This window comes from Heterodontus francisci, chromosome X, assembly GCF_036365525.1.
Source record: "Heterodontus francisci isolate sHetFra1 chromosome X, sHetFra1.hap1, whole genome shotgun sequence".
NCBI classification, from domain to species: Eukaryota; Metazoa; Chordata; class Chondrichthyes; order Heterodontiformes; family Heterodontidae; genus Heterodontus; species Heterodontus francisci.
In genome coordinates, this window is record NC_090421.1 from 4193226 (window position 1) to 4210903 (window position 17678).

Here is a 17678-nt window from a genome sequence, read left to right on the forward strand (position 1 = left end):
CACATTCACCAATTTCCTTCATACTGTAAAGCCTACATTTCTTTCACACTGCAGTGTTTGAATCATGACACCTTTATCTCCTCAATGCCTTTCAATGAGGCAGAGCTGCAACAGATTTCACCATGGAGTGAAGGATAAAACCTGGACCTGGTCAGTCCACAACATTGTTACTTTGGAGGCCCGATTCATTTCAACGCTCTGCTGCTCGTGCTGGTCAACATGTTTAGAGAATCAGATCACACCAGGTCATCCACCTGAGCCACAGTAATCAGAGCTTTAAGCTGGGCATTTCCATGTCTGGTCAAGGTTCCAGGTGACTCTTGGTAATGGCTCCGGGTCAAATTTGTCTGATTAGATTAAATTATAGGAATGTTTGTAATATGCCTTGAAGTGAAATTCAAATGCTGTCCCCTAATGCCTATTTTCAGACGTTGCTCTTGCTTGGTATCTGCCACTTTTTAAAAGGGGGCCTAGTTCCTCCTTAGATAAGCACATGGGAAAGGCTTCCACTGCTATGTCCAGACTGGCCAAGAGAGTGTGGGAAAATGGCGCACTGACACGGAACACAAAAGTCCGAGTGTATCAAGCCTGTGTCCTCAGTACCTTGCTCTATGGCAGCGAGGCCTGGACAACGTATGTCAGCCAAGAGCGACGTCTCAACTCATTCCATCTTCACTTCCTCCGGAGAATCCTTGGCATCAGGTGGCAGGACCGTATCTCCAACACAGAAGTCCTCGAGGCGGCCAACATCCCCAGCTGAAACACACTACTGAGTCAGTGGCGCTTAAGATGGCTTGGCCATGTGAGCCGCATGGAAGATGGCAGGATCCCCAAGGACACATTGTACAGCGAGCTCGCCACTGGTATCAGACCCACTGGCCATCCATGTCTCCGCTTTAAAGACGTCTGCAAACGCGACATGAAGTCCTGTGACATTGATCACAAGTCATGGGAGTCAAAGAGACTTAGCAGTTGGCAGGAAAAAAGACAGAAGCGCAAGGGGAGAGCCAACTGTGTAACAGCCCCGACAAACAATTTCTTCTGCAGCACCTGTGGAAGAGCCTGTCACTCTAGAATTGGCCTTTATAGCCACTCCAGGCGCTGCTCCACAAACCACTGACCACCTCCAGGCGCTTACCCATTGTCTCTCGAGACAAGGAGGCCAAAGAAGAGAAGTTCCTCCTTAGATACAAAGGAAGTTTTACAGACTTTTTTCCGAAAAATATACTTTATTCATAAAATTTGTAAAAGTACATTACATAACAGTTCAAATTTGACATTACATAAAGTGCAATACAGATCAGTTTCTTTCAATACAGTATATGAGGTGCCTCACTACACTTGCCATTGTGGGTTATATTTACAATGTACATTTACATTTCATGTCAAACATTCTCTGATGCATACAGCCTGAGGGGTTTTACACAGGTTCCAGCCCCTTGGTATATATATTATTGTTGTGGGGGAAATAACTGATCTCGAGTCCACCGGATTAAAGTAAAAAAAGGTTTATTCAAGCACCGGTGCAAGGGAGAAGTGTCTGGTGAAACATCCAGAGGCTTGTCAATGAAACAGAGTCTGTAGTACAAATTGACAGAATACAATAACCATTACTCATTTGTCCATACTTCCCCCACCCCCCCGGACACATTCCAAAGCTGTAGCTTGATCAATAAACTGAAGTGTATTGTCTCACTAATCATCCCCCCTGTTGTCTCCTCCCCGTTCCTGAGGCTTGGTGCTTTCAGTTTATAATATCCTGTGCCTCCTGCAGTCACAGTCTTATCTCAAGGACAACATGTTTACACTGATGTAAAGGCAATTAGATTTCTGAGTTGTACAGCTTCCCATAACCATTGCCACACATCCCATCATGCCCTGGTTTGCCACAACTACAGTGCTTCCATCTTCCTTCTAAGACTGTTAACGTATCCTAATGCTAAATAATCTACTAATGTTGCCCTACTGGTCCCACATCAGTCCATCCTTTTGGAGCCCTGGTCAGGTGCACCACCTGACCCAGGCGGGACATTCCCGACATCCTCCACTCACCAATTGCTCCTGGGATCCTACTGGAGTTCAGTGGGCTTCAGATTTCCTAGTCTACCATTCTTAGTGGGTGTCCTTGTGCATGAAATACAAAAAGTTAGCATGCAGGTGCAGCAAGTAATTAGGAAGGCAAATGGAATTTTGGCTTTTATTGCTAGGGAGTTAGAGCTTAGAAATAGGGAAGTCTTATTACAACTGTACAGGGTGTTGGTGAGGCCACACCTGGAGTACTGCGTACAGTTTTGATCCCCGTATTTAAAGAAGGATATACTAGCATTGGAGGCAGTTCAGAAAAGGTTCACTAGGCTGATTCCTGGGATGAAGGGGTTGTCTTATCAAGAACAGCTAAATAGGTTAGGCCTTTATTCATTGGAGTTTAGAAGAATGAGAGGTGATCTTATAGAAACATATAAGATTTTAAGGGGGCTTGACAGGGTAGATGGTGAGAAGATGTTTCCACTCGTGGGGGAGTCTCGAACTCGGGGACATAGTTACAGAATAAGGGGCTACACATTTAAAACTGAGATGCAAGGAATTTCTTCTCTCAGAGGGTGATGAATCTCTGGAATTCTCTACCTCAGAGAGTTGTGGAGGCTAGGTCACTAAATGTATTTAAGGAGGAGGTAGATAGATTTCTGTAATCTCGGGGAGTCGAGGGTTAGGCAGAGCAGGCCCGAAAGAGGAGTTGAGGCCTGGGACAGATCAGCCATGATCTTATTGAATGGCGGGGCAGGCTTGAAGGGCTGAATGACCTACTCCTGCTCCTATTTCTTGTGCTCTTATGGCTTCGCCAAAGTCCGATTGAACTGGGCTGGACCTGGAACCTCTATCCCGTTATATAGTGTAATCTTCATAAATATTCACATGTTTCATATTCCCTGGGAGAGGGGCTCCGACCGCAGGGGATACCAGGGTGTACCCTTTGTTGGCCAGCATTACCATCTGCACCGCTTGGGATACCATCAGCCTTTGGTAGCAACAAATACAGAGGCTGACTACCAGGACCACAATGGACACAACAGCTGCGGCGATCCTTCCCACTTCCCACCAGTTATACTGCAGTCTTGCCACCTTGGCTCTATTGCTGGCCGAGTCCTCAAATCTCCTAGCCACTCCTTTGGCTAGGTTCACCTGTACCCTACCCCTCATGATTGCTTGATGGCTTTGCTCCATAAACCTCCTTGTGGTGGCCAGGGCCCTTTGCACCGCCTCCCGGGCTATTCTTCCCAGGACGCCGTCAATGTCTAACGATCCATCCCACCAGGGGCTGAATACATACCCTGCGAGGGCCCTGCCTGCAAGGTGAAAGACCCCACCGTAAAGCAGTCAGTGATCTGTAGGCAGAAAGTGTGGTTATCAAACTCCAATCCTCCAGAAAAGAACCTTGCCAAAGCACCACTTGTGTAGGGGAGGTTTGCACTGCCTTAAAGGCTTTTACAAGAGGGCTGACCGATAACACTATGGCAGAATCATTACTGATGGGTCTCAGAGTATTACAAGAGCACATGATGTAATGCTGCGACTCAGTACAACATTCTTGTGTTGTCATCAAAAGAGTACCATTTAAATCTGTAGCTATATACCCCGGGATCCCACCTGATACACCAGCTCATCCCTCACTACTCACAGGGATATGAATTTATATCCCCCTGTATAAGTCCCATTGGCATGTCCTTGAGGTTATAATCATCAGGAATTTGATTGTGTTCCCCACTCCCCTCGTTATAGACCGGGTGAGTGCCAGCTCCTGTCTTTCCTCATGTATATCGATAAGATCTAATCTTTTCACAGCCTGATGTATGTGTCGGGGGGGCCGTACCAAATCTTATATCTTCAATATCTGAAAGAACGTTATCTACCAAGTTCCAAACCAACATGTCACAGGCCCTTCCCTTTGAGTTCTCAAACAAATGGAAGCAGATTAGTCCATCCAGCCGTAATGTTCAGTCTAGTGTTGGACCCCTCGAGGTACTCCCTCCTTTCGGTAGTTGCACGTACTGTCCTGGATGCAGGCAAGTGCTTCTACGGATATTTACGGTGGGCGCCTCCCATGTTGATGCAGTTACCAGGAGGGTGATCACTGTTGCTACTACCCACCGGGTTGCCATTGCTCTAGTGGTTTACCCGAAACAAAATAATTAAGAGATCTGCTGCGGGCCCTGCTGTTGGCAGAAACAGAATGTGAGTCATGTAGGTTAACCTGAGACCATTGGGGGTGGTGTCACCCCGTGCAGCGTTCCTGGAAAATAAAATACCAATCCCATCACTTTAAGATTTTTCCTTTTCAATCTGTCTGTTCAGGATATACCTGTACCAAACCTCTGAGCTGATACACAGTGATGTTGTTTTCATATTTAGTCCAATATTTACTGTTGTTTCAAGCAGAAACCACTGAGACAGTGTGTGTGGTTTTGTTGTTTTCCGAGAATTTCTTTAAATTTAAGGTTAGAATACCAACTCAAATTAATTTAATTTCATTCCTCATCTTCAATTCATTGTAGATATCTGATCAAATCCCTGAAGCTGTCAGCAATCTTGTTGCAATAAATTTTTTTAAGTTGTATGGTTAGCTTAAACTGCCAGCAGAAAGGGTTAACTTTCTGCTATTACATATTTTATCCACACAATTTCTGCAACACTCATTCAACTTAACTTAAGATGAAAGAAAGAAAACAAAGGAAATAAAGTGCATCAGTGGTCTTAGTCCTTCATGTAAATCTGCCAAACTTCAAACAGCGGCCTCTCACAAGCATGGGGGGAAGGAAAGGGTGGTCTTTGAGTTTTTCACCCACAGGAGCAATCAAATTGACAGTGCCGAGTATCATTACCTATTGCTCCCCCTTAAAGGAATCCTTCTCTCTCTCTCCCCTTGCCAAAACAAAGTGTGTACATTAACAGCTTCTCACCCATTTTATACAGCTATCAAAACTTTAAAACATCATGCAGGACCAGGCCACTGAAGGTTAATAAGCCATAGGTTCAGTGACACAGACAGAGCTAACATAGACAGACAAGGAAATCACAGGACACTAGTATAATACACAAACAGAAACTTAGGCACACACAGTTTTCTTCCTTTTTTTCATCTTTTCCAACAGTATTTTAATTTACTGTGGTGCTTCCAAATTCCAAATTAATTCCTCCTAACCCCTCTCTGACTCCTACGTTCAGGACAGTTACCTAAAATGATAAAACAACCCCACATTATTTACTGCCGACCTTCTTAAATCATTTATCTTTCCTCACGACTGCTGCACGACCACGCACCCACTCTCTTGGCCTTATGTGCTCATAACACAGAGCTACAATTCTCCTTTCCTTTGTATCCTTCGTCTATTTGTTCGTTCTTTATCTTAGATGACATTTTAGTTCCTTAAAAGTATCTTGCTAAATTACACTGGACTTTTTGCATCTTAAAGTTATCCCAAATTCAAATAACAGTGTTGCTGGGGTGACAGGTTTTGTTAATGTTCCATTGATTTCTTACCAAAAGCAACATTTCTCTATATTTGTAGAAACCACCTAGAATGTTTTATTTTTAGTTTGTCTAAATTTGATTTCCCCCTTAAACTTCAAAACATCTCTATCAGGAAAGACAGCATTTTAGATTAAACTCCAATTGTTTCCAAACTTTTAACATTTTGTGAGAGGTTCCTAACTCTCGGATTTTTTTTTTTAATACAACAAAGATGATTCCAAATTCCAATTCACAGCACTAAACATTTAAAGTCAAAACTGCCAATGTTATACACGAGCAAGCCTTATATCTAGAAGGTCACAAATGAAATTTCAGTCTTCCCAACTTAACAGGTCAGTTAACCTCAATAATTTAAATTTAATTCAAACCAATGCTTATTAAATACACATAGAACAGAATAATATGTACTCTTTTAAAAGAAAGGTAAATTACGTCATTTTTTCATGTTCTTTCTTCAGGCGCCTTTTCAAATGACTGTAATAAACCAAAAACTAAAGAAAATGTTATTTAACATTCTTACAATGAAGACTTAACACCAGCCTCTTAAAATTTTAAAATCTTTTCAATATCTCCTTTATTTATCCTTACAGTCAGTAAGATATGTCTTTAAACTGCAATAAGCAATAGTACATTTTAATCTTTGGTCCAATTAGAGTCAGAGAGTCATACAGCACAGAAACGAGCCCATCGTGTCCCATTTTCCAGCACTTGGCCTGTAGCCTTGTATGCTATGGCGTTTCAAGTGCTCATCTAAATACTTCTTAAATGTTGTGAGGATTCCTGCCTCTACCACCCCTTCAGGTAGTGTGTTCCAGATTCCAATCACCCTCTGTGTGAAAATTTTTTTCCTCAAATCCCCTCTAAACCTCCTGCCCCTTACCTTAAATCTATGCCCCCTAGTTATTGACACCTCCAGTAAGGGAAAAAGTTTCTTCCAATCTAACCTATCAATGCCCCTCATAATTTTGTGTACCTCAATCAGGTCCCCCCCTCAGCCTTCTCTGCTCTAAGGAAAACAACCCTAGCCTTTTCAGTCTCTCTTCATAACTGAAATGCTCCAGCCCAGGCAACACATCCTGGTGAACCTCCTCTGCACCCTCTCCAGTGCAATCACATCCTTCCTATAGTGTGGTGCCCAGAACTGTACACAGTGCTCCAGCTGTGGCCTAACTAGCATTTTATACAGCTCCATCATAACCTCCCTGCTCTTATATTCTATGCCTCGGCTAATAAAGGCAAGTATCCCATATGCCTTCCTAACCACCTTATCGACCTGTGCTGCTGCCTTCAGTGATCTATGGACAAGTACACCAAGGTCCCTCTGTACTTCCTAGGGTCCTACCATCCATTATATATTCCCTTGCCTTGTTAGTCCTCCCAAAATGCATCATCTCACACTTCTCAGGATTAAATTCCATTTGCCACTGCTCTGCCCATCTTACCAGCCCATCTATATCGTCCTGTAATCTAAGGCTTTCCTCCTCACACCACCAATTTTCGTGTCATCTGTAAACTTACTGATCATACCTCCTATATTCACGTCTAAATCATTAATGTACACGACAAACAGCAAGGGTCCCAGCACCGATCCCTGCAGTACACCACTGGTCACAGGCTTCCAATCGCAAAAACAACTCTCGACCATCACCTCCTGCCACTAAGCCAATTTTGGATCCAATTTGCCAAATTGCCCTGGATCCCATGGGCTCTTACCTTCTTAACCAATCTCCCATGCGGGACCTGATCAAAAGCCTTACTGAAGTCCATGTAGACTACATCAACTGCTTTACCCTTCATCTACACACCTACTCACCTCCTCCAAAAATCCAATCAAATTTGTTAGTCATGATCTCCCCCTGACAAAGCCATTCTGCCTATCCCTGATTAATCCCTGCCTCTCCAAGTGGAGATTAATCCTGTGTCTCAGAATTTTTTCCAATAGTTTCCCTACCACTGATGTTAACCTCACTGGCCTGTAATTACCTGGTTTATCCCTACTACACCCTTCTTGAATAAAGCAAAGAGTTTAAAAACTTCAACTTGGATTTCTGCCAGGCATTTCCAAGCCTTCAAGGTTGAAGCTTATCTCTTACAAAATTGTGCATTGCCTTTTCACAGTTTCAAAACTGACTTTTAAAATTAAAATAAAACACTCCACCACAATTTTTAATTTAAAATGTTATTCAGTTTTTATATCCCATTTCTGGGTGCACAATTTTAAATTGAAATGAACACACTCAGCAATCACAGTCACACTTCCTTAATTCCATACAACTTAGAAATATTGATTCCTGTAATGGGTTATATAGTAAAAAGTACCAAAAATCTGCATTAAATTCCCAGTCCCCAGCCCAAGGAACACACACAGGTTCAACTAGTTCACACCTAAAACATGACTCAAGGTTCCCACAGAAATATACATGTGCAAGAAGAGAACAAGAGAACAAGTAACAGACTCATACTTTCATCATTAAAGCCAGACAATAAAGAGTTAATGACTATCAGCTCCACAGCACAGAGCTACACTGACAAGTGGAAGCTTCCAACATTCATGCAGATGGTCAAAGGTGTTTTTCCGCACAAACTTTTCCACAAAGGATAAGTGGCACGGCACGGTCCAACTGAATGGAGTGTTCTGCGGGAACGTGGCCAGACCCATCCTTTGTAACACCGGGGACAGATAGAACCTCAGCACATAGTGACACTTGGTGTTTGCATAACGAGGGTCTACGCACAGCTTGATGCAGCTGCACACAAATTGGCCATCAGGATCAGGATGACATTGGGTACATCTTTTCTCCCTTTATCAAGAGATTTGTACCTCATGTCCCTATGGACATGATGGCTATGATGAATTGGGAAATGTTACTGAAAGGGATGACGGTGGAAAGGCAATGGCAAACATTCAAACAGCACATGGATGAATTGCAACAATTGTTTATTCCTGTCTGGTGCAAATGTAAAACAGGAAAGGTAGCCAAACCATGGCTTACAAGTAAAATTAGAGAGAGCATTTGATCCAAGGAAGAGGCATACAAATTCGCCAGAAAAAACAACAGACCTGAGGATAAGGAGCAGTTTAGAATTCAGCAAAGGAGGACCAAGGGATTGATTAAGAAGGGGAAGATAGAGTATGAGAGTAAGCTTACGGGGAACATAAAAACTGACTGTAAAAGTTTCTATAGGTATGTGAACAGAAAAAGATTGGTGAAGACAAATGTAGGTCCCTTACAGTCAGAAACAGGGGAATTTATTATGGGGAACAAAGAAATGGCTGACCAACTAAATGCATACTTTGGTTCTGTCTTCACAAAGGAGGACACAAATATCACACCAGAAATGTTGGGGAACACAGGGTTTAGTGAGAGAGAGGAACTGAAGGAAATCAGTATTAGGAGAGAAATGGTGTTGGGGAAATTGATGGGATTGAAAGCCAATAAATCCCCAGGGCCTGATGATCTACATCCCAGAGTACTTAAGGAAGTGGCCCTAGAAATAGAGGATGCATTGGTGGTCATCTTCCAAGATTCTATAGACTCTGGAACAGTTCCTACAGATTGGAGGGTAGCTAATGTAACCCCACTATTTAAACAGGGAGGTAGAGAGAAAACAGGGAATTATAGACCAGTCAGCCTGACGTCGGTAGTGGGGAAAATTCTAGAGTCCATTATAAAAGATGTAATAGCAGAGCACTTGGAGAACAGAGGTAGAATCGGACAGAGTCAGCATGGATTTACGAAAGGGAAATCATGCTTGACAAATCTGCTAGAATTCTTCGAGGATGTAACTAGTAGAGTTGATGAGGGGGAGCCGGTGGATGTGGTGTATTTGGACTTTCAGAAGGCTTTCGACAATGTCCCACATAAGAGTAAATTAAAGCGCGTGGGATTGGGGGTAGTGTATTGCGATGGATAGAAAATTGGTTGGCAGACAGGAAACAAAGAGTAGGAATAAACGGGTCTTTTTCTGAATGGCAGGCAGTGACCAGTGGGGTACCGCAGGGATCAGTGCTAGGACCCCAGCTATTCACAATATATATTAATGATTTTGATGAGGGAACTAAATGTAATTTCTCCAAATTTGCAGATGATACAAAACTAGGTGGGAGGGTGAGTTGTGAGGAGGATGCAGAGGCTTCAAGGTGATTTGGACAAGTTGAGTGAGTGGGCTAATGCATAGCAGATGCAGTATAATGTGGATAAATGTGAGGTTATCCACTTTGGTAGCAAAAACAGGAAGGCAGATTATCTGAATGGCTACAAACTGAGAGAGGGGAATATGCAGCGAGACCTGGGTGTTCTCGTACACCAGTCGCTGAAGGTAAGCATGCAGGTGCAACAGGCGGTAAAAAAGGCAGATGGTATGTTGGCCTTCATAGCGAGAGGATTTGAGTACAGGAGCAGGGATGTCTTGCTGCAATTATACAGGGCCTTGGTGACGCCGCACCTGGAATATTGTGTGCAGTTTTGGTCTCCTTATCTGAGGATGGATGTTCTAGCTATAGAGGGAGTGCAGCGAAGGTTTATCAGACTGATTCCTGGGATGGTGGGACTGACGTATGAGGAGAGACTGAGTGGGAGATTGAGTCGGTTAGGATTATATTCACTGGAATTCAGAAGAGTGAGGGGGGATCTCATAGAAACCTATAAAATTCTAACAGGATTCGACAGGATAGATGCAGGAAGGATGTTCCCGATGGTGGGGGAGTCCAGAAACAAGGGTCATAGCCTAAGGCTACTGGGTAAACCTTTCAGGACTGAGATGAGGAGAAATTTCTTCACCCAGAGAGTGGTGAGCCTGTGGAATTCGCTACGACAGAAAGCAGTTGAGGCCAAAACATTGTATGTTTTCAAGAAGGAGTTAGATATAGCTCTTGGGGCGAAAGGGATCAAAGGATATGGGGGGAAAGTGGGAACAGGTTACTGAATTGGATGATTAGCCATGATCATAATGAATGGTGGAGCAAGCTCGAAGGGCCGAATGGCCTACTCCTGCTCCTATGTTTCTATGACAAAGTCCTTTATCAATCTCCAGATAAAGTGGAAAATGGCTCGGGTGACCGACACAGTGCAGGAGTGGGGTATGGGCCAGACCTGCGCCATGTACAGCAACACCGTGAGTGTGCCTCGCACCTGATGATCAGGTTCTTACCCACAATGGAGAGGAGTGTCGCTCCCACATGACCAGTTTCTGTTTCCCCATGCCTGCTCGCTCCTCCCAGGTTTTGGTGCACGCTCCGGCCCCTCTGAACCATATCCCCAGCACCTTCAGGTAGTCTGACCTGACGGTGAAGGGGACAAAGGATCGGTCAGCCCAGTTCCCAAAGAACATGGCCTTGCTCTTGCCGCGATTTACTTTGGCTCCCGAGGCCAGTTCGAACTGGTTGCAGATGCTCATCAGTCTGCGTACAGACAGCGGATCCGAGCAGAAGACGGCGACGTCATCCATGTACAGGGAGGTTTTAACCTGAGTGCCTCCACTGCCTGGGATTGTCACCCCTCTTATGTCCGCATCCTTCCTAATAGACTCAGCAAAGGGTGCTGAGGTGCGGAATTCCACACTCCTGCAGAAACAGCAGGTCGGCTTTGCTCTTGGTGAGGTAGTCCAAGGTCGAAACACATTGCGTAGTGGCCCTAATGCAATGCATGTTAATGGAGGCAATCTTTAGACCCATTTAAACTGTGCATCATTTACCAGTCCAGTTGTCTGTGCTAGTCCCAGCCCTTGGGTATGTTCCTGTATACCCATAGCGTTCACGAACTGTTGCACTGTTCTGAGAAAACCAGACTTATAGTTGTGCAAATATGCTTTGTACAGATAGAGACTGAAACATGGAGGGACAAAAAGAGCAGCTGACACTAATTCCAATACACTGTTGTAGTGTGGTTACCTCTCATGAAGACGACTGCTGTTGTCTGTTTTGTTCAGTAAATAGTGAAGTGTTATATACTTGATGATTACACCATAATGTTTGAAAGAAAATATGCCCCCAAATCCTTTTCTCTTTTGTTTACAGCCATACCAGAGTGACAGGAGAGAAGTGGCTTGGGTAAATTATTTACATCCTTGAGTTCATTGATATTTATTTTTCTCTTGCACTATGGACGTGAGAGGCTGTTGCAAACCCCTCTCCCCACTACCAGAGACGCAGATCCTGGTACCGTATAAGATTCTATATTAAAATGTTTCACTGGCATGAAGTCCTTACAATGCACAGTACAATATTGACCGAAATCAATCCTTTCCGTATGGATTTGCTCCCAGTATAGTTAACGTCTAAAACACATCATTAAATTGATATTGTTGAAAATTGTCCACAACACTGAAGCTACACTAGTCAAAGTCACAAATGACATGCAGTATGACATACCATGGCTGTATGTCTCTCCTCATTACCAAAATGTTAACCATTCAATCCTTCATCATCTTTCCTCTGCAGCACTGATGTCTTTTGGCTCTTCTCATATCTGTCACATTGCAGGTATCACCTCCAATTGCGTGTCTTTCTTTTCCTGCAGTCACCTCCAGTGTATGCCAGGGTCCATTTATGGTCCCCTCATCCTTGCCATAAACATGCTACCTACCTCTTGGTTAATCCAACTACCAGCATGGATTCAACTCCTACAGGTATGCCGATAGCAAGCAGCTCCACTATTCTACTTCCGCAATTGATTCGAACACTGTTACTAGACTCTCCAAATGCCAACATCAGTCCTGATGAAAGGTCACAGACCTGAAATATTCACCCTTGTTTCTCTCTCCACAAATACTGTCAGACCTGCTGAGTATTTCTAGCATTTTCTGTTTTTATTTCAGTCTTCCAGCATCCACAGTGTTTTGCTTTTGTATTCCTGGATAAGTTAAGGAAGTCAAGGTGTCCTCCAAATTCATGTTGGCAAAACTGAAGTCACCATTTTGGATCACACCAGTGGCTTCGATCTTTGAATCCTCTTCAACAGCGAGCTGCCTGGGGAGGCCTAGTATGTGTCCATAAGTTACTGGTGCAATTAAAATGAGGCCTGAGGCCCAATATAAGTGTGCTTCAAGCCTACTTTTTCAGGCAATGCCGTTGATCCTTATGCCCCATTCACGATGATAGGCTTCTGCAACTGAATTTCTAACCCATTGGGTCCAGGAGAGATGATGCAAGAGAACTTTGATTCATGGTTAGGTCTGATGCAGTTCAGACCTGGCTGCAGACTGACAGAACTTGAAATAATTGCTTCCAGATTTACAAATTAAACATTCCATTGAATCAGATTGTTACAAAACAAAAACACACTATTCAGCCAGTGTTTTTTTTTAACTGAGACATTGGGACTATTTCCACTGGAGCAGAAAAGGCCATGAGGGGTTTTTTAAATGATGAAGAATTTTGATGGGGTGAACAGGGAAAGATTATTTCTGCTGGTTGGGAAGTCAATAAAAATGATTCATCAATTTAAAATTGTCACTAAGATAGAGAGGAGTGGGGTGAGAAAAAAATTCTCATTCCAGTCGTTGGACCATGGACTGTTGTCACAGGGACTGGTTGAGGAGAGTGCTGCTCCTCCCGACTCCACAATCAAGTAAATATATTTTAGACACTTATTTCATTGGATGTGACCTACAGCAGTCCCTTTAAGAATCACCTGCTAGTCTGCATACAGACCTACCTGGTTTTCCTGAATGCAACTTCAGGACAAATCAATCTAGCACAACAGGCTTTAAATAGGTGTAGGCCCTGTTCATCTTTTTCCTTGCCCAGACCGATATAGCAGGTGTGCAATTCCAGCTCATAAGCGTGTACTTGCTGCCCCCGATATTGGGGGCTTAGGAGGCCACTTATCACCTGATAAACGGGCACAGCTTGATTGAATTTCTAGCCCAATTCATAGTATTAGAGAATGCTGCAGACGATGAAGGGGGAAAGGGTGGGAGAAGTGGACTGGGCTTACCGTCTTAAAAGCTATTCATTTGTGATTTACTGAGAAAACAATCAAAAACATGAACAATTCCCTTGATAGCTTTGTAGATATAGCTAGACTCGCACATTAAGTGAGGTACCAGCACCTGTGGAACTGCACCCCAGCCAGGAGTCAAAGCCTTCAGCAGACTGAGACACTTTGGCCAACCAAAGAAATCTTGTGACTTGGTGCACAAATGTAGCATGTGCTGAGTCATACAGACTAGAATATTTCTCATTCAATCCCCTGCTCTGTGCTGAGTTAGCTAACGTTGGTCGTAGAGGTCTCAGACTAGGCAGAGATTGGATTTGCAGTCCCAATTGCTTTCAATAATCCCTACTGGAAAGTAAGCACGTGACGATATTAAGTGAGGATGCTCCATGTTTTGGAACTCGAGCGGAGGGTGAAGTCACTATGATACATCTGCGAAGCTGAAAACTACTTGGACAGCATGTTTAACAAAGTGGTCACACCCGCAGATTAAGATCGTGCAGGCAGAGAGGGAATGAGTGACAGCTAGGCAGTCTAGAAAGACCAGGCAGGTAGTGCAGGAGTCCTCGGAGTCTATCTCACTCACTAACCAGTTTTCAATTTTGGATACTGGTGAGGGCGATGGTTCATCAGCGGAATGCAGCAAGAGCCAAGTTTGTGGCACCACAAGTGGCTCAGCTGCACAGGTGGGGGGTGGGGTGAAGAAGAGTAGAAGGGCAATCGGGTAGGAGATTTGATAGTTGTGGGGGACAAGTGTTCCTGTGGCCGTAGACGTGACTCCAGGATGGTATGTTTACTCCCTGGTGCCAGGGTCAAGGAATTCACAGAAAGGCTGCAGGTCATTCTTTCTGGGGAGGGCGAACAGTCAGAAGTTGTGGTCCACAATGGCACCAATGACATAGGTAGTAAGAGGGATGAGGTCCTGAATTTAGGGAACTAGGAAGGAGATTAAAAAGCAGGACATCTAAGGCAGTAATCTCAGAATTACTCCCGGTACCACGTGCTAGTGAGTATAGAAATAGGAAGATTGAGTGAAAGAAACCATAGCTGGAAAAATGGTTTAAGAAGTAGGGCTTTAGATTCCTGGGCCAGGTGTGATTGTACAAGATGGACGGGTTACACCTTAACAGGACCAGGACTAATATCCTCATGGGGAGATTTGCTAGTACTGTTGGGGAGGGGTTAAACTAGCTTGACAGGGGGTTGGGAACATGCGAGGGAATTCAGATAGGAGGAAAACAAAGCTGGTTATGGGAAGTAGAAAAACTGTGAATGAAAGTGGAAAGCAGCAGAAACAAATGCGAAAACCAACCAGGGTCAAAATACAGAATAATGTTAAAAAGGCAGAATTAAAGGCACTCTATCTGAATGCATGCAGCATTTGCAACAAGGTAGGTGAGTTGATGGCGCAAGTAGAAGTAAACGGATATGATTTAATTGCCATTACGAGACGTGACTGCAGGGTGACCAAGACTGGGAACTGAATATTAAAGGATATTCGACATTGAGGAAGGACAGGCGAAAAGGAAAAGGAGGTGGGGTAGTGCTGATAATAAGGGATAGGATCAGTGCATTAGTGAGAGAGGATCTTCGATCGGAAGAACAGGATGCAGAATCTGTTTGGGTGGAGCTAAGAAACAGCAAAGGGCAACAATTATTGGTCAGTGGTTTACAGGCCACCAAATAGTAGTGGTAATGTAGAGAATAGAATAAATCAGGAAATGATAAGTGCATGTAGCAAGGGCAATACAGTAATCATGGGTGATCTCAATCTACATATAGACTGGGTAAATCTAATGAGCACCAATGTTGTGGAAGAATAATTCCTGGAATGTGTCCGATCTGGTTTTCTGGAGCAATATGTTGAGGAACCAACCAGGGAACAGGCTATTTTGGATCTAGTATTATGCAATGAAAGGGCTAATTAATAATCTGGTGGCAAAAGAACATTTAGGGAAAAGTGACCATAGTATGATAGAATTTTCCGTTAAGTTTGAAAAAGATGTAGTTCAATCTGAAACTAGGGTCTTAAATCTAAACAACAGCAATTATGAAGGTATGAGGTGCAAGTTGGCTGTGGTGGATTGGAAAAATACATTAAAAGGTTTGATGGTAGATAGTCAATGGCTAGTATTTAAAGAATTAACACATGGTTTTCAAAAAACATACATTCCTTTAAGGCAAAAGAACCCAATAGAGAAAGCGAGTCAGCCGCAGCTAACAAAGGAAGCTAAAGATAGTATTAGATCAAAGGGGGAGGCTTATAAAGTTGCCAAAAAAAGCCGCAAGTCAGAGGATTGAGAGAATTTTAGAATCCAGCAAAGGAGGACCAAATAATTGATAAAGAGAGAATAGAATATGAATGTAAACTAGCAAGAAATGTAAATACAGATTGTAAAAGCTTCTATAGGTATGTAAAAAGGAAACAATTAGCAAAGACAAATGTGGGTCCATTACAAGCAGAGACAGGAGAATTTATCATGGGAGAGAGAGATCTGGCAGAAAAGGTAAATAATTACTTTATGTCTGTCTTCACAGATGAAGATACAAGAAATCTCCCTGAAATAATTGAGATCCAAGGGTCTAGTGAGAATGAAGAACTGAAAGAAATTAGGATTAGTTAAAAAAAAAGTAGTATTGGAGAAATTAATGGGACTGAAAGTTGACAAATCCCCAGGACCCGGTGATCTTCACCCCAGAGTGTTGAAAGAGATGGCTACAGAGATAGTGGATGCATTGATCATCTTTCAAAATTCTATAAATTCTGCAATGGTGCCTACAGATTGGAAAGTTGCAAATGTAACCCCACTGTTTAAGAAAGGAGGGAGAAAGAGAAAACGGGGAACTATAGACCTGTTAGCCTGACATCGGTAGTAGGGAAAATACTAGAATCTATTATAAATGACATGATTACTGGACATTTAGAAAACAATAGTCTGACTGGGCAGTCAACATATTTATGAAGGGGAAATCATGTTTGACAAACTTGTTAAAATTTTTTGAGGATGTTACTAACAGAGTGGTTGGGGGGAACCAGTGGATGTGGTATATTTGGACTTTCAGAAAGCTTTTGATAAAGTCCCACATAGGAGGCTACTAAGCAAAATTAAAGAGCATGGGATTGGGGGTAATATACTAGCATGAATTGAGGATTGGGTAAGAGGCAGAAAACAGAGTGTAGGAATAAATGGGTCATTCTCAGGTTGGCAGGCTGTGACCAGTGGGGTACTGCAAGGATCAGTGCTTGGACCTTGGCTGTTCATAATCTATATCAATGATTTGGATGCAGGGACCAATTGTAATATTTCCAAGTTTGTGGATGACACAAAATGTGGTGGGAATGAGAGTTGTGAGGAGGATGCAAAGAGGCTTCAAGGGAATTTGGACAGGCTAAGTGAGTGGGTAAGAACATGGCAGATGGAATATAATGTGGATAAGTGTGAAATTATCCACTTTGGTAGTAGGAACACAGGTATTTTTTAAATGGTGAGAAATTGGAAAGCGTTGATGTCCGAAAGGAACCTGGGTGTCCTTGTTCATAAATCACTGAAAGCTAGCATGCAGATGCAGCAAGCAATTAGGAAGGCAAACAGTATGTTAGCCATTATCACAAGAGGATGTGAGTACAGGAGCAAAGAAGTCTTGCTTCAATTGTATAGAGCATTGGTGAGGCCACACCTGGAATTGTGTGTGCAGATCTGGTTCCCTTACCTGAGGAAGGATATACTTGCCATAAAGGGAGTGCAGCAGAGGTTCACCAGACTGATGCCTGGGATGGTGGCATTAGAGTAATAGAGTACAGAAACAGGCCCTTTGGCCCATCGTGTCTGTGCCAGCCATCAAGCACCCATCTATTATCCCATTTCCAGCACTTGGCCCGTAGCCTTATATGCTACGACGTTTCAAGTGCTCATCTGGATACTACTTAAATGTTGTGAGGGTTCCTGCCTCTACCACCTCTTCAGGCAGTGCACTCCAGATTCCAATCACCCTCCAGGTGAAAACATTTTTCCTCAAATCCCCTCTAAACCTCCTGCCCCTTACCTTAAATCTATGCCCCCTAGTTGGTTATTGACGCCTCCGCTAAGGGAAAAAGTTTCTTCCTATCTACCCTATCTATGCCCCTCATAATTTTGTATACCTCAATCAGGTCCCTCCTCAGCCTTCTCTGCTCTCAGGAAAACAACCCTAGCCGATCCAGTCTCTCTTCATTG

General features: G+C 43.3%; 1 protein-coding gene across 5 annotated transcripts in view; it reads right to left on the bottom strand.

The window, feature by feature from the left end:
- Positions 1 to 1209: 1209 nt before the first annotated feature.
- The window catches only part of LOC137358626 (zinc finger CCCH domain-containing protein 10-like), a 112967-nt gene continuing 96498 nt past the window's right edge, over positions 1210 to 17678 (bottom strand). For 3 of the 5 annotated variants that reach the window (XR_010971257.1, XR_010971258.1, XR_010971259.1), the window contains one exon: positions 1210 to 4208. The gene's annotated coding sequence lies outside the window, so the exon portion shown is untranslated. Of the gene's footprint in view, positions 4212 to 5959; positions 6019 to 17678 lie in introns of all 5 variants that reach the window. The other 2 variants (XR_010971256.1, XR_010971255.1) reach the window with 2 other exon arrangements.